Source organism: Hyla sarda, chromosome 8 (genome assembly GCF_029499605.1).
Source record: "Hyla sarda isolate aHylSar1 chromosome 8, aHylSar1.hap1, whole genome shotgun sequence".
Taxonomy (NCBI): domain Eukaryota; kingdom Metazoa; phylum Chordata; class Amphibia; order Anura; family Hylidae; genus Hyla; species Hyla sarda.
The window spans coordinates 114,291,445-114,309,580 of NC_079196.1; the positions used below are offsets into that span (position 1 = coordinate 114,291,445).

Here is an 18,136-nt window from a genome sequence, read left to right on the forward strand (position 1 = left end):
TCAGACCCTGTCATAGCACTAATGCCTTTCCAATACCACCAGCAGATGGAGACACTCCATTGCAACATTGGTTGTGAGCAGCAGTTTCTAAAAACAAATGCCTCACGGCGGATTTCCCATCCATCAATGTATGGTAAATTTTGTTTTTATCATTCACTGACCACAGAAACCAATGCATGGTCAAGCAACAGCAATGACACACCCTTGTGTATAGGCATGAGACCCTCATGTCATTTAACAGGATTCAGCACCACCCACAAGACAGCTACCTGTCATGTCATGTCAAACCTGCACAGGTGTGCTAGATTATTATTATTTAGTTTTATTTTATTTTTTTACACCAATCAGTGTGCAAACATGGTCATTAAAACGCTAAATGAATAGACGTTCATAAACCAGTCAGTGCAACTCATCATTTTGGTCTCCAATTCTCAAACTCAAATTCTCACCCACGGAGGATTAAATGAGAATCTTTCTTGTTTAACACTGGAATGGGGTGGTGCACTGTTCACTACCCGAAGATACTGCCACATCGGGTCAATGCATAGGGCGACAGAAGCAAGCTTCCAAATCAGCTCCCTTTCTCAAAAATCCATTTAATTTATGGTCCCCAGATAGGGAACGTATGTATCAGTATGTGCTCACAAGTCACCCAAGTGCAAGTATTCACACAAAAAAAAAAACGTGCCTCAGGATGCGATCTGTCGCAAGATCCTTTCTTTTTTTACACTTGATCTAAGCCAAAAGGCCTAGAGGGGATAACCGGGAAAGGGGTGGACCCAACCATGTCCCCTTCATGAGCACTCACATTACTCATAGGAATGGAAGGAAGGCTGGCAGCCAACCAGCCTCCCATACACTTTCTGGGTGGGTGGCAGTCAGCCACCCATACATACATACAGCACAGGCTAAACCCACATCATCACTTAAAAAAAGGACAGGCGACCATTGCACTCTGATGGAGCATTTAGCAATGCAATCCATAGCCTGGCTTTTGCCTGAACCCCCATCACTCCTCCTCTTGCATATAAGACAATATTTCAGATCTGCATATGAAAACAACACGCCTACCTTTGTTGCACATAGCTGCCTGCCTGTCTCTAGTTACCCCACTGGCTGTAGCTGCGTCCCTTCCGACATGGAATAACACCAACTGTAACGATAAACTGAAAATTAACAGTATAAACCTGCATCATTTTGGACTCTGGTATTTGCTGAATCCGGGTGACCTGACAATCGATGGTGGTGCCGCTGGTGATTCTGGCCTTCTTGGAATCTGTTGGGCCTATGTGTTAGCTCACACATCACTTGGGTATCCATGGTAACTACCACAACATGGTCATCTGCAGTTTACATCTAGCCCGTGGCATTGAATGGCATTTTAAAAGTGCTAAGGGTCCTGGTGCAATAATCCTCCCATGAGGATCAGCCTCAACGGCTTTGTAGATTGCACTCATGTCAGCAACTCCATATACATTTTTTTTTCTTCATGCTTCTTTCTTCATCCTTTTTTCTTTCTGTCATTCAGACTTTCATTCATTCGATCTCTCTCACTCACTTGCTTTAACTCATTTGTTCTCACTCACTCACTCACTCACTCAATCACTCACTCACTCATTCACTCTCACTCACTCTCACTCTCTCACTCACTCGCTCACTAAGTCAGTCTCTCTCTCTCTCTCTCTTTTTCTTTTTATATATATTTTTTTCCGTCTTCTTCTTCTTCTTCTTCAGACCCTGTCATAGCACTAATGCCTTTCCAATACCACCAGCAGATGGAGACACTCCATTGCAACATTGGTTGTGAGCAGCAGTTTCTAAAAACAAATGCCTCACGGCGGATTTCCCATCCATCAATGGATGGTAAATTTTGTTTTTATCATTCACTGACCACAGAAACCAATGCATGGTCAAGCAACAGCAATGACACACCCTTGTGTATAGGCATGAGACCCTCATGTCATTTAACAGGATTCAGCACCACCCACAAGACAGCTACCTGTCATGTCATGTCAAACCTGCACAGGTGTGCTAGATTATTATTATTTAGTTTTATTTTATTTTTTTACACCAATCAGTGTGCAAACATGGTCATTAAAACGCTAAATGAATAGACGTTCATAAACCAGTCAGTGCAACTCATCATTTTGGTCTCCAATTCTCAAACTCAAATTCTCACCCACGGAGGATTAAATGAGAATCTTTCTTGTTTAACACTGGAATGGGGTGGTGCACTGTTCACTACCCGAAGATACTGCCACATCGGGTCAATGCATAGGGCGACAGAAGCAAGCTTCCAAATCAGCTCCCTTTCTCAAAAATCCATTTAATTTATGGTCCCCAGATAGGGAACGTATGTATCAGTATGTGCTCACAAGTCACCCAAGTGCAAGTATTCACACAAAAAAAAACGTGCCTCAGGATGCGATCTGTCGCAAGATCCTTTCTTTTTTTACACTTGATCTAAGCCAAAAGGCCTAGAGGGGATAACCGGGAAAGGGGTGGACCCAACCATGTCCCCTTCATGAGCACTCACATTACTCATAGGAATGGAAGGAAGGCTGGCAGCCAACCAGCCTCCCATACACTTTCTGGGTGGGTGGCAGTCAGCCACCCATACATACATACAGCACAGGCTAAACCCACATCATCACTTAAAAAAAGGACAGGCGACCATTGCACTCTGATGGAGCATTTAGCAATGCAATCCATAGCCTGGCTTTTGCCTGAACCCCCATCACTCCTCCTCTTGCATATAAGACAATATTTCAGATCTGCATATGAAAACAACACGCCTACCTTTGTTGCACATAGCTGCCTGCCTGTCTCTAGTTACCCCACTGGCTGTAGCTGCGTCCCTTCCGACATGGAATAACACCAACTGTAACGATAAACTGAAAATTAACAGTATAAACCTGCATCATTTTGGACTCTGGTATTTGCTGAATCCGGGTGACCTGACAATCGATGGTGGTGCCGCTGGTGATTCTGGCCTTCTTGGAATCTGTTGGGCCTATGTGTTAGCTCACACATCACTCTGGTATCCATGGTAACTACCACAACATGGTCATCTGCAGTTTACATCTAGCCCGTGGCATTGAATGGCATTTTAAAAGTGCTAAGGGTCCTGGTGCAATAATCCTCCCATGAGGATCAGCCTCAACGGCTTTGTAGATTGCACTCATGTCAGCAACTCCATATACATTTTTTTTTCTTCATGCTTCTTTCTTCATCCTTTTTTCTTTCTGTCATTCAGACTTTCATTCATTCGATCTCTCTCACTCACTTGCTTTAACTCATTTGTTCTCACTCACTCACTCACTCACTCAATCACTCACTCACTCATTCACTCTCACTCACTCTCACTCTCTCACTCACTCGCTCACTAAGTCAGTCTCTCTCTCTCTCTCTCTTTTTCTTTTTATATATATTTTTTTCCGTCTTCTTCTTCTTCTTCTTCAGACCCTGTCATAGCACTAATGCCTTTCCAATACCACCAGCAGATGGAGACACTCCATTGCAACATTGGTTGTGAGCAGCAGTTTCTAAAAACAAATGCCTCACGGCGGATTTCCCATCCATCAATGTATGGTAAATTTTGTTTTTATCATTCACTGACCACAGAAACCAATGCATGGTCAAGCAACAGCAATGACACACCCTTGTGTATAGGCATGAGACCCTCATGTCATTTAACAGGATTCAGCACCACCCACAAGACAGCTACCTGTCATGTCATGTCAAACCTGCACAGGTGTGCTAGATTATTATTATTTAGTTTTATTTTATTTTTTTACACCAATCAGTGTGCAAACATGGTCATTAAAACGCTAAATGAATAGACGTTCATAAACCAGTCAGTGCAACTCATCATTTTGGTCTCCAATTCTCAAACTCAAATTCTCACCCACGGAGGATTAAATGAGAATCTTTCTTGTTTAACACTGGAATGGGGTGGTGCACTGTTCACTACCCGAAGATACTGCCACATCGGGTCAATGCATAGGGCGACAGAAGCAAGCTTCCAAATCAGCTCCCTTTCTCAAAAATCCATTTAATTTATGGTCCCCAGATAGGGAACGTATGTATCAGTATGTGCTCACAAGTCACCCAAGTGCAAGTATTCACACAAAAAAAAAACGTGCCTCAGGATGCGATCTGTCGCAAGATCCTTTCTTTTTTTACACTTGATCTAAGCCAAAAGGCCTAGAGGGGATAACCGGGAAAGGGGTGGACCCAACCATGTCCCCTTCATGAGCACTCACATTACTCATAGGAATGGAAGGAAGGCTGGCAGCCAACCAGCCTCCCATACACTTTCTGGGTGGGTGGCAGTCAGCCACCCATACATACATACAGCACAGGCTAAACCCACATCATCACTTAAAAAAAGGACAGGCGACCATTGCACTCTGATGGAGCATTTAGCAATGCAATCCATAGCCTGGCTTTTGCCTGAACCCCCATCACTCCTCCTCTTGCATATAAGACAATATTTCAGATCTGCATATGAAAACAACACGCCTACCTTTGTTGCACATAGCTGCCTGCCTGTCTCTAGTTACCCCACTGGCTGTAGCTGCGTCCCTTCCGACATGGAATAACACCAACTGTAACGATAAACTGAAAATTAACAGTATAAACCTGCATCATTTTGGACTCTGGTATTTGCTGAATCCGGGTGACCTGACAATCGATGGTGGTGCCGCTGGTGATTCTGGCCTTCTTGGAATCTGTTGGGCCTATGTGTTAGCTCACACATCACTCTGGTATCCATGGTAACTACCACAACATGGTCATCTGCAGTTTACATCTAGCCCGTGGCATTGAATGGCATTTTTAAAGTGCTAAGGGTCCTGGTGCAATAATCCTCCCATGAGGATCAGCCTCAACGGCTTTGTAGATTGCACTCATGTCAGCAACTCCATATACATTTTTTTTTCTTCATGCTTCTTTCTTCATCCTTTTTTCTTTCTGTCATTCAGACTTTCATTCATTCGATCTCTCTCACTCACTTGCTTTAACTCATTTGTTCTCACTCACTCACTCACTCACTCAATCACTCACTCACTCATTCACTCTCACTCACTCTCACTCTCTCACTCACTCGCTCACTAAGTCAGTCTCTCTCTCTCTCTCTCTTTTTCTTTTTATATATATTTTTTTCCGTCTTCTTCTTCTTCTTCTTCAGACCCTGTCATAGCACTAATGCCTTTCCAATACCACCAGCAGATGGAGACACTCCATTGCAACATTGGTTGTGAGCAGCAGTTTCTAAAAACAAATGCCTCACGGCGGATTTCCCATCCATCAATGTATGGTAAATTTTGTTTTTATCATTCACTGACCACAGAAACCAATGCATGGTCAAGCAACAGCAATGACACACCCTTGTGTATAGGCATGAGACCCTCATGTCATTTAACAGGATTCAGCACCACCCACAAGACAGCTACCTGTCATGTCATGTCAAACCTGCACAGGTGTGCTAGATTATTATTATTTAGTTTTATTTTATTTTTTTACACCAATCAGTGTGCAAACATGGTCATTAAAACGCTAAATGAATAGACGTTCATAAACCAGTCAGTGCAACTCATCATTTTGGTCTCCAATTCTCAAACTCAAATTCTCACCCACGGAGGATTAAATGAGAATCTTTCTTGTTTAACACTGGAATGGGGTGGTGCACTGTTCACTACCCGAAGATACTGCCACATCGGGTCAATGCATAGGGCGACAGAAGCAAGCTTCCAAATCAGCTCCCTTTCTCAAAAATCCATATAATTTATGGTCCCCAGATAGGGAACGTATGTATCAGTATGTGCTCACAAGTCACCCAAGTGCAAGTATTCACACAAAAAAAAACGTGCCTCAGGATGCGATCTGTCGCAAGATCCTTTCTTTTTTTACACTTGATCTAAGCCAAAAGGCCTAGAGGGGATAACCGGGAAAGGGGTGGACCCAACCATGTCCCCTTCATGAGCACTCACATTACTCATAGGAATGGAAGGAAGGCTGGCAGCCAACCAGCCTCCCATACACTTTCTGGGTGGGTGGCAGTCAGCCACCCATACATACATACAGCACAGGCTAAACCCACATCATCACTTAAAAAAAGGACAGGCGACCATTGCACTCTGATGGAGCATTTAGCAATGCAATCCATAGCCTGGCTTTTGCCTGAACCCCCATCACTCCTCCTCTTGCATATAAGACAATATTTCAGATCTGCATATGAAAACAACACGCCTACCTTTGTTGCACATAGCTGCCTGCCTGTCTCTAGTTACCCCACTGGCTGTAGCTGCGTCCCTTCCGACATGGAATAACACCAACTGTAACGATAAACTGAAAATTAACAGTATAAACCTGCATCATTTTGGACTCTGGTATTTGCTGAATCCGGGTGACCTGACAATCGATGGTGGTGCCGCTGGTGATTCTGGCCTTCTTGGAATCTGTTGGGCCTATGTGTTAGCTCACACATCACTCGGGTATCCATGGTAACTACCACAACATGGTCATCTGCAGTTTACATCTAGCCCGTGGCATTGAATGGCATTTTAAAAGTGCTAAGGGTCCTGGTGCAATAATCCTCCCATGAGGATCAGCCTCAACGGCTTTGTAGATTGCACTCATGTCAGCAACTCCATATACATTTTTTTTTCTTCATGCTTCTTTCTTCATCCTTTTTTCTTTCTGTCATTCAGACTTTCATTCATTCGATCTCTCTCACTCACTTGCTTTAACTCATTTGTTCTCACTCACTCACTCACTCAATCACTCACTCACTCATTCACTCTCACTCACTCTCACTCTCTCACTCACTCGCTCATTAAGTCAGTCTCTCTCTCTCTCTCTCTTTTTCTTTTTATATATATTTTTTTCCGTCTTCTTCTTCTTCTTCTTCAGACCCTGTCATAGCACTAATGCCTTTCCAATACCACCAGCAGATGGAGACACTCCATTGCAACATTGGTTGTGAGCAGCAGTTTCTAAAAACAAATGCCTCACGGCGGATTTCCCATCCATCAATGTATGGTAAATTTTGTTTTTATCATTCACTGACCACAGAAACCAATGCATGGTCAAGCAACAGCAATGACACACCCTTGTGTATAGGCATGAGACCCTCATGTCATTTAACAGGATTCAGCACCACCCACAAGACAGCTACCTGTCATGTCATGTCAAACCTGCACAGGTGTGCTAGATTATTATTATTTAGTTTTATTTTATTTTTTTACACCAATCAGTGTGCAAACATGGTCATTAAAACGCTAAATGAATAGACGTTCATAAACCAGTCAGTGCAACTCATCATTTTGGTCTCCAATTCTCAAACTCAAATTCTCACCCACGGAGGATTAAATGAGAATCTTTCTTGTTTAACACTGGAATGGGGTGGTGCACTGTTCACTACCCGAAGATACTGCCACATCGGGTCAATGCATAGGGCGACAGAAGCAAGCTTCCAAATCAGCTCCCTTTCTCAAAAATCCATTTAATTTATGGTCCCCAGATAGGGAACGTATGTATCAGTATGTGCTCACAAGTCACCCAAGTGCAAGTATTCACACAAAAAAAAAACGTGCCTCAGGATGCGATCTGTCGCAAGATCCTTTCTTTTTTTACACTTGATCTAAGCCAAAAGGCCTAGAGGGGATAACCGGGAAAGGGGTGGACCCAACCATGTCCCCTTCATGAGCACTCACATTACTCATAGGAATGGAAGGAAGGCTGGCAGCCAACCAGCCTCCCATACACTTTCTGGGTGGGTGGCAGTCAGCCACCCATACATACATACAGCACAGGCTAAACCCACATCATCACTTAAAAAAAGGACAGGCGACCATTGCACTCTGATGGAGCATTTAGCAATGCAATCCATAGCCTGGCTTTTGCCTGAACCCCCATCACTCCTCCTCTTGCATATAAGACAATATTTCAGATCTGCATATGAAAACAACACGCCTACCTTTGTTGCACATAGCTGCCTGCCTGTCTCTAGTTACCCCACTGGCTGTAGCTGCGTCCCTTCCGACATGGAATAACACCAACTGTAACGATAAACTGAAAATTAACAGTATAAACCTGCATCATTTTGGACTCTGGTATTTGCTGAATCCGGGTGACCTGACAATCGATGGTGGTGCCGCTGGTGATTCTGGCCTTCTTGGAATCTGTTGGGCCTATGTGTTAGCTCACACATCACTCTGGTATCCATGGTAACTACCACAACATGGTCATCTGCAGTTTACATCTAGCCCGTGGCATTGAATGGCATTTTAAAAGTGCTAAGGGTCCTGGTGCAATAATCCTCCCATGAGGATCAGCCTCAACGGCTTTGTAGATTGCACTCATGTCAGCAACTCCATATACATTTTTTTTTCTTCATGCTTCTTTCTTCATCCTTTTTTCTTTCTGTCATTCAGACTTTCATTCATTCGATCTCTCTCACTCACTTGCTTTAACTCATTTGTTCTCACTCACTCACTCACTCACTCAATCACTCACTCACTCATTCACTCTCACTCACTCTCACTCTCTCACTCACTCGCTCACTAAGTCAGTCTCTCTCTCTCTCTCTCTTTTTCTTTTTATATATATTTTTTTCCGTCTTCTTCTTCTTCTTCTTCAGACCCTGTCATAGCACTAATGCCTTTCCAATACCACCAGCAGATGGAGACACTCCATTGCAACATTGGTTGTGAGCAGCAGTTTCTAAAAACAAATGCCTCACGGCGGATTTCCCATCCATCAATGTATGGTAAATTTTGTTTTTATCATTCACTGACCACAGAAACCAATGCATGGTCAAGCAACAGCAATGACACACCCTTGTGTATAGGCATGAGACCCTCATGTCATTTAACAGGATTCAGCACCACCCACAAGACAGCTACCTGTCATGTCATGTCAAACCTGCACAGGTGTGCTAGATTATTATTATTTAGTTTTATTTTATTTTTTTACACCAATCAGTGTGCAAACATGGTCATTAAAACGCTAAATGAATAGACGTTCATAAACCAGTCAGTGCAACTCATCATTTTGGTCTCCAATTCTCAAACTCAAATTCTCACCCACGGAGGATTAAATGAGAATCTTTCTTGTTTAACACTGGAATGGGGTGGTGCACTGTTCACTACCCGAAGATACTGCCACATCGGGTCAATGCATAGGGCGACAGAAGCAAGCTTCCAAATCAGCTCCCTTTCTCAAAAATCCATTTAATTTATGGTCCCCAGATAGGGAACGTATGTATCAGTATGTGCTCACAAGTCACCCAAGTGCAAGTATTCACACAAAAAAAAACGTGCCTCAGGATGCGATCTGTCGCAAGATCCTTTCTTTTTTTACACTTGATCTAAGCCAAAAGGCCTAGAGGGGATAACCGGCAAAGGGGTGGACCCAACCATGTCCCCTTCATGAGCACTCACATTACTCATAGGAATGGAAGGAAGGCTGGCAGCCAACCAGCCTCCCATACACTTTCTGGGTGGGTGGCAGTCAGCCACCCATACATACATACAGCACAGGCTAAACCCACATCATCACTTAAAAAAAGGACAGGCGACCATTGCACTCTGATGGAGCATTTAGCAATGCAATCCATAGCCTGGCTTTTGCCTGAACCCCCATCACTCCTCCTCTTGCATATAAGACAATATTTCAGATCTGCATATGAAAACAACACGCCTACCTTTGTTGCACATAGCTGCCTGCCTGTCTCTAGTTACCCCACTGGCTGTAGCTGCGTCCCTTCCGACATGGAATAACACCAACTGTAACGATAAACTGAAAATTAACAGTATAAACCTGCATCATTTTGGACTCTGGTATTTGCTGAATCCGGGTGACCTGACAATCGATGGTGGTGCCGCTGGTGATTCTGGCCTTCTTGGAATCTGTTGGGCCTATGTGTTAGCTCACACATCACTCTGGTATCCATGGTAACTACCACAACATGGTCATCTGCAGTTTACATCTAGCCCGTGGCATTGAATGGCATTTTAAAAGTGCTAAGGGTCCTGGTGCAATAATCCTCCCATGAGGATCAGCCTCAACGGCTTTGTAGATTGCACTCATGTCAGCAACTCCATATACATTTTTTTTTCTTCATGCTTCTTTCTTCATCCTTTTTTCTTTCTGTCATTCAGACTTTCATTCATTCGATCTCTCTCACTCACTTGCTTTAACTCATTTGTTCTCACTCACTCACTCACTCACTCAATCACTCACTCACTCATTCACTCTCACTCACTCTCACTCTCTCACTCACTCGCTCACTAAGTCAGTCTCTCTCTCTCTCTCTCTTTTTCTTTTTATATATATTTTTTTCCGTCTTCTTCTTCTTCTTCTTCAGACCCTGTCATAGCACTAATGCCTTTCCAATACCACCAGCAGATGGAGACACTCCATTGCAACATTGGTTGTGAGCAGCAGTTTCTAAAAACAAATGCCTCACGGCGGATTTCCCATCCATCAATGTATGGTAAATTTTGTTTTTATCATTCACTGACCACAGAAACCAATGCATGGTCAAGCAACAGCAATGACACACCCTTGTGTATAGGCATGAGACCCTCATGTCATTTAACAGGATTCAGCACCACCCACAAGACAGCTACCTGTCATGTCATGTCAAACCTGCACAGGTGTGCTAGATTATTATTATTTAGTTTTATTTTATTTTTTTACACCAATCAGTGTGCAAACATGGTCATTAAAACGCTAAATGAATAGACGTTCATAAACCAGTCAGTGCAACTCATCATTTTGGTCTCCAATTCTCAAACTCAAATTCTCACCCACGGAGGATTAAATGAGAATCTTTCTTGTTTAACACTGGAATGGGGTGGTGCACTGTTCACTACCCGAAGATACTGCCACATCGGGTCAATGCATAGGGCGACAGAAGCAAGCTTCCAAATCAGCTCCGTTTCTCAAAAATCCATTTAATTTATGGTCCCCAGATAGGGAACATATGTATCAGTATGTGCTCACAAGTCACCCAAGTGCAAGTATTCACACAAAAAAAAACGTGCCTCAGGATGCGATCTGTCGCAAGATCCTTTCTTTTTTTACACTTGATCTAAGCCAAAAGGCCTAGAGGGGATAACCGGGAAAGGGGTGGACCCAACCATGTCCCCTTCATGAGCACTCACATTACTCATAGGAATGGAAGGAAGGCTGGCAGCCAACCAGCCTCCCATACACTTTCTGGTTGGGTGGCAGTCAGCCACCCATACATACATACAGCACAGGCTAAACCCACATCATCACTTAAAAAAAGGACAGGCGACCATTGCACTCTGATGGAGCATTTAGCAATGCAATCCATAGCCTGGCTTTTGCCTGAACCCCCATCACTCCTCCTCTTGCATATAAGACAATATTTCAGATCTGCATATGAAAACAACACGCCTACCTTTGTTGCACATAGCTGCCTGCCTGTCTCTAGTTACCCCACTGGCTGTAGCTGCGTCCCTTCCGACATGGAATAACACCAACTGTAACGATAAACTGAAAATTAACAGTATAAACCTGCATCATTTTGGACTCTGGTATTTGCTGAATCCGGGTGACCTGACAATCGATGGTGGTGCCGCTGGTGATTCTGGCCTTCTTGGAATCTGTTGGGCCTATGTGTTAGCTCACACATCACTCTGGTATCCATGGTAACTACCACAACATGGTCATCTGCAGTTTACATCTAGCCCGTGGCATTGAATGGCATTTTAAAAGTGCTAAGGGTCCTGGTGCAATAATCCTCCCATGAGGATCAGCCTCAACGGCTTTGTAGATTGCACTCATGTCAGCAACTCCATATACATTTTTTTTTCTTCATGCTTCTTTCTTCATCCTTTTTTCTTTCTGTCATTCAGACTTTCATTCATTCGATCTCTCTCACTCACTTGCTTTAACTCATTTGTTCTCACTCACTCACTCACTCACTCAATCACTCACTCACTCATTCACTCTCACTCACTCTCACTCTCTCACTCACTCGCTCACTAAGTCAGTCTCTCTCTCTCTCTCTCTTTTTCTTTTTATATATATTTTTTTCCGTCTTCTTCTTCTTCTTCTTCAGACCCTGTCATAGCACTAATGCCTTTCCAATACCACCAGCAGATGGAGACACTCCATTGCAACATTGGTTGTGAGCAGCAGTTTCTAAAAACAAATGCCTCACGGCGGATTTCCCATCCATCAATGTATGGTAAATTTTGTTTTTATCATTCACTGACCACAGAAACCAATGCATGGTCAAGCAACAGCAATGACACACCCTTGTGTATAGGCATGAGACCCTCATGTCATTTAACAGGATTCAGCACCACCCACAAGACAGCTACCTGTCATGTCATGTCAAACCTGCACAGGTGTGCTAGATTATTATTATTTAGTTTTATTTTATTTTTTTACACCAATCAGTGTGCAAACATGGTCATTAAAACGCTAAATGAATAGACGTTCATAAACCAGTCAGTGCAACTCATCATTTTGGTCTCCAATTCTCAAACTCAAATTCTCACCCACGGAGGATTAAATGAGAATCTTTCTTGTTTAACACTGGAATGGGGTGGTGCACTGTTCACTACCCGAAGATACTGCCACATCGGGTCAATGCATAGGGCGACAGAAGCAAGCTTCCAAATCAGCTCCCTTTCTCAAAAATCCATTTAATTTATGGTCCCCAGATAGGGAACGTATGTATCAGTATGTGCTCACAAGTCACCCAAGTGCAAGTATTCACACAAAAAAAAACGTGCCTCAGGATGCGATATGTCGCAAGATCCTTTCTTTTTTTACACTTGATCTAAGCCAAAAGGCCTAGAGGGGATAACCGGGAAAGGGGTGGACCCAACCATGTCCCCTTCATGAGCACTCACATTACTCATAGGAATGGAAGGAAGGCTGGCAGCCAACCAGCCTCCCATACACTTTCTGGGTGGGTGGCAGTCAGCCACCCATACATACATACAGCACAGGCTAAACCCACATCATCACTTAAAAAAAGGACAGGCGACCATTGCACTCTGATGGAGCATTTAGCAATGCAATCCATAGCCTGGCTTTTGCCTGAACCCCCATCACTCCTCCTCTTGCATATAAGACAATATTTCAGATCTGCATATGAAAACAACACGCCTACCTTTGTTGCACATAGCTGCCTGCCTGTCTCTAGTTACCCCACTGGCTGTAGCTGCGTCCCTTCCGACATGGAATAACACCAACTGTAACGATAAACTGAAAATTAACAGTATAAACCTGCATCATTTTGGACTCTGGTATTTGCTGAATCCGGGTGACCTGACAATCGATGGTGGTGCCGCTGGTGATTCTGGCCTTCTTGGAATCTGTTGGGCCTATGTGTTAGCTCACACATCACTCTGGTATCCATGGTAACTACCACAACATGGTCATCTGCAGTTTACATCTAGCCCGTGGCATTGAATGGCATTTTAAAAGTGCTAAGGGTCCTGGTGCAATAATCCTCCCATGAGGATCAGCCTCAACGGCTTTGTAGATTGCACTCATGTCAGCAACTCCATATACATTTTTTTTTCTTCATGCTTCTTTCTTCATCCTTTTTTCTTTCTGTCATTCAGACTTTCATTCATTCGATCTCTCTCACTCACTTGCTTTAACTCATTTGTTCTCACTCACTCACTCACTCACTCACTCAATCACTCACTCACTCATTCACTCTCACTCACTCTCACTCTCTCACTCACTCGCTCACTAAGTCAGTCTCTCTCTCTCTCTCTCTCTCTTTTTCTTTTTATATATATTTTTTTCCGTCTTCTTCTTCTTCTTCTTCTTCAGACCCTGTCATAGCACTAATGCCTTTCCAATACCACCAGCAGATGGAGACACTCCATTGCAACATTGGTTGTGAGCAGCAGTTTCTAAAAACAAATGCCTCACGGCGGATTTCCCATCCATCAATGTATGGTAAATTTTGTTTTTATCATTCACTGACCACAGAAACCAATGCATGGTCAAGCAACAGCAATGACACACCCTTGTGTATAGGCATGAGACCCTCATGTCATTTAACAGGATTCAGCACCACCCACAAGACAGCTACCTGTCATGTCATGTCAAACCTGCACAGGTGTGCTAGATTATTATTATTTAGTTTTATTTTATTTTTTTACACCAATCAGTGTGCAAACATGGTCATTAAAACGCTAAATGAATAGACGTTCATAAACCAGTCAGTGCAACTCATCATTTTGGTCTCCAATTCTCAAACTCAAATTCTCACCCACGGAGGATTAAATGAGAATCTTTCTTGTTTAACACTGGAATGGGGTGGTGCACTGTTCACTACCCGAAGATACTGCCACATCGGGTCAATGCATAGGGCGACAGAAGCAAGCTTCCAAATCAGCTCCCTTTCTCAAAAATCCATTTAATTTATGGTCCCCAGATAGGGAACGTATGTATCAGTATGTGCTCACAAGTCACCCAAGTGCAAGTATTCACACAAAAAAAAACGTGCCTCAGGATGCGATATGTCGCAAGATCCTTTCTTTTTTTACACTTGATCTAAGCCAAAAGGCCTAGAGGGGATAACCGGGAAAGGGGTGGACCCAACCATGTCCCCTTCATGAGCACTCACATTACTCATAGGAATGGAAGGAAGGCTGGCAGCCAACCAGCCTCCCATACACTTTCTGGGTGGGTGGCAGTCAGCCACCCATACATACATACAGCACAGGCTAAACCCACATCATCACTTAAAAAAAGGACAGGCGACCATTGCACTCTGATGGAGCATTTAGCAATGCAATCCATAGCCTGGCTTTTGCCTGAACCCCCATCACTCCTCCTCTTGCATATAAGACAATATTTCAGATCTGCATATGAAAACAACACGCCTACCTTTGTTGCACATAGCTGCCTGCCTGTCTCTAGTTACCCCACTGGCTGTAGCTGCGTCCCTTCCGACATGGAATAACACCAACTGTAACGATAAACTGAAAATTAACAGTATAAACCTGCATCATTTTGGACTCTGGTATTTGCTGAATCCGGGTGACCTGACAATCGATGGTGGTGCCGCTGGTGATTCTGGCCTTCTTGGAATCTGTTGGGCCTATGTGTTAGCTCACACATCACTCTGGTATCCATGGTAACTACCACAACATGGTCATCTGCAGTTTACATCTAGCCCGTGGCATTGAATGGCATTTTAAAAGTGCTAAGGGTCCTGGTGCAATAATCCTCCCATGAGGATCAGCCTCAACGGCTTTGTAGATTGCACTCATGTCAGCAACTCCATATACATTTTTTTTTCTTCATGCTTCTTTCTTCATCCTTTTTTCTTTCTGTCATTCAGACTTTCATTCATTCGATCTCTCTCACTCACTTGCTTTAACTCATTTGTTCTCACTCACTCACTCACTCACTCACTCACTCAATCACTCACTCACTCATTCACTCTCACTCACTCTCACTCTCTCACTCACTCGCTCACTAAGTCAGTCTCTCTCTCTCTCTCTCTCTTTTTCTTTTTATATATATTTTTTTCCGTCTTCTTCTTCTTCTTCTTCTTCAGACCCTGTCATAGCACTAATGCCTTTCCAATACCACCAGCAGATGGAGACACTCCATTGCAACATTGGTTGTGAGCAGCAGTTTCTAAAAACAAATGCCTCACGGCGGATTTCCCATCCATCAATGTATGGTAAATTTTGTTTTTATCATTCACTGACCACAGAAACCAATGCATGGTCAAGCAACAGCAATGACACACCCTTGTGTATAGGCATGAGACCCTCATGTCATTTAACAGGATTCAGCACCACCCACAAGACAGCTACCTGTCATGTCATGTCAAACCTGCACAGGTGTGCTAGATTATTATTATTTAGTTTTATTTTATTTTTTTACACCAATCAGTGTGCAAACATGGTCATTAAAACGCTAAATGAATAGACGTTCATAAACCAGTCAGTGCAACTCATCATTTTGGTCTCCAATTCTCAAACTCAAATTCTCACCCACGGAGGATTAAATGAGAATCTTTCTTGTTTAACACTGGAATGGGGTGGTGCACTGTTCACTACCCGAAGATACTGCCACATCGGGTCAATGCATAGGGCGACAGAAGCAAGATTCCAAATCAGCTCCCTTTCTCAAAAATCCATTTAATTTATGGTCCCCAGATAGGGAACGTATGTATCAGTATGTGCTCACAAGTCACCCAAGTGCAAGTATTCACACAAAAAAAAACGTGCCTCAGGATGCGATCTGTCGCAAGATCCTTTCTTTTTTTACACTTGATCTAAGCCAAAAGGCCTAGAGGGGATAACCGGGAAAGGGGTGGACCCAACCATGTCCCCTTCATGAGCACTCACATTACTCATAGGAATGGAAGGAAGGCTGGCAGCCAACCAGCCTCCCATACACTTTCTGGGTGGGTGGCAGTCAGCCACCCATACATACATACAGCACAGGCTAAACCCACATCATCACTTAAAAAAAGGACAGGCGACCATTGCACTCTGATGGAGCATTTAGCAATGCAATCCATAGCCTGGCTTTTGCCTGAACCCCCATCACTCCTCCTCTTGCATATAAGACAATATTTCAGATCTGCATATGAAAACAACACGCCTACCTTTGTTGCACATAGCTGCCTGCCTGTCTCTAGTTACCCCACTGGCTGTAGCTGCGTCCCTTCCGACATGGAATAACACCAACTGTAACGATAAACTGAAAATTAACAGTATAAACCTGCATCATTTTGGACTCTGGTATTTGCTGAATCCGGGTGACCTGACAATCGATGGTGGTGCCGCTGGTGATTCTGGCCTTCTTGGAATCTGTTGGGCCTATGTGTTAGCTCACACATCACTCTGGTATCCATGGTAACTACCACAACATGGTCATCTGCAGTTTACATCTAGCCCGTGGCATTGAATGGCATTTTAAAAGTGCTAAGGGTCCTGGTGCAATAATCCTCCCATGAGGATCAGCCTCAACGGCTTTGTAGATTGCACTCATGTCAGCAACTCCATATACATTTTTTTTTCTTCATGCTTCTTTCTTCATCCTTTTTTCTTTCTGTCATTCAGACTTTCATTCATTCGATCTCTCTCACTCACTTGCTTTAACTCATTTGTTCTCACTCACTCACTCACTCACTCAATCACTCACTCACTCATTCACTCTCACTCACTCTCACTCTCTCACTCACTCGCTCACTAAGTCAGTCTCTCTCTCTCTCTCTCTTTTTCTTTTTATATATATTTTTTTCCGTCTTCTTCTTCTTCTTCTTCAGACCCTGTCATAGCACTAATGCCTTTCCAATACCACCAGCAGATGGAGACACTCCATTGCAACATTGGTTGTGAGCAGCAGTTTCTAAAAACAAATGCCTCACGGCGGATTTCCCATCCATCAATGTATGGTAAATTTTGTTTTTATCATTCACTGACCACAGAAACCAATGCATGGTCAAGCAACAGCAATGACACACCCTTGTGTATAGGCATGAGACCCTCATGTCATTTAACAGGATTCAGCACCACCCACAAGACAGCTACCTGTCATGTCATGTCAAACCTGCACAGGTGTGCTAGATTATTATTATTTAGTTTTATTTTATTTTTTTACACCAATCAGTGTGCAAACATGGTCATTAAAACGCTAAATGAATAGACGTTCATAAACCAGTCAGTGCAACTCATCATTTTGGTCTCCAATTCTCAAACTCAAATTCTCACCCACGGAGGATTAAATGAGAATCTTTCTTGTTTAACACTGGAATGGGGTGGTGCACTGTTCACTACCCGAAGATACTGCCACATCGGGTCAATGCATAGGGCGACAGAAGCAAGCTTCCAAATCAGCTCCCTTTCTCAAAAATCCATTTAATTTATGGTCCCCAGATAGGGAACGTATGTATCAGTATGTGCTCACAAGTCACCCAAGTGCAAGTATTCACACAAAAAAAAACGTGCCTCAGGATGCGATCTGTCGCAAGATCCTTTCTTTTTTTACACTTGATCTAAGCCAAAAGGCCTAGAGGGGATAACCGGGAAAGGGGTGGACCCAACCATGTCCCCTTCATGAGCACTCACATTACTCATAGGAATGGAAGGAAGGC

The 18,136-nt window shown here is 43.4% G+C and overlaps 11 pseudogenes; all 11 read right to left on the bottom strand.

Annotated features, from left to right (window-relative positions):
• Positions 1–494: 494 nt before the first annotated feature.
• On the bottom strand, positions 495–760 carry LOC130288304 (U2 spliceosomal RNA; annotated as a pseudogene).
• Positions 761–2,224: 1,464 nt separating this feature from the next.
• LOC130286462 (U2 spliceosomal RNA) lies at positions 2,225–2,488 on the bottom strand (annotated as a pseudogene).
• A 1,464-nt stretch (positions 2,489–3,952) lies between these two features.
• LOC130287986 (U2 spliceosomal RNA) lies at positions 3,953–4,217 on the bottom strand (annotated as a pseudogene).
• A 1,464-nt stretch (positions 4,218–5,681) lies between these two features.
• LOC130288745 (U2 spliceosomal RNA) lies at positions 5,682–5,945 on the bottom strand (annotated as a pseudogene).
• Positions 5,946–7,405: 1,460 nt separating this feature from the next.
• LOC130287987 (U2 spliceosomal RNA) lies at positions 7,406–7,670 on the bottom strand (annotated as a pseudogene).
• A 1,464-nt stretch (positions 7,671–9,134) lies between these two features.
• On the bottom strand, positions 9,135–9,398 carry LOC130286463 (U2 spliceosomal RNA; annotated as a pseudogene).
• A 1,464-nt stretch (positions 9,399–10,862) lies between these two features.
• LOC130288481 (U2 spliceosomal RNA) lies at positions 10,863–11,126 on the bottom strand (annotated as a pseudogene).
• A 1,464-nt stretch (positions 11,127–12,590) lies between these two features.
• Positions 12,591–12,854, bottom strand: LOC130289825 (U2 spliceosomal RNA; annotated as a pseudogene).
• Positions 12,855–14,329: 1,475 nt separating this feature from the next.
• LOC130289836 (U2 spliceosomal RNA) lies at positions 14,330–14,593 on the bottom strand (annotated as a pseudogene).
• A 1,477-nt stretch (positions 14,594–16,070) lies between these two features.
• Positions 16,071–16,334, bottom strand: LOC130289882 (U2 spliceosomal RNA; annotated as a pseudogene).
• Positions 16,335–17,798: 1,464 nt separating this feature from the next.
• Positions 17,799–18,062, bottom strand: LOC130286464 (U2 spliceosomal RNA; annotated as a pseudogene).
• Positions 18,063–18,136: the final 74 nt, after the last annotated feature.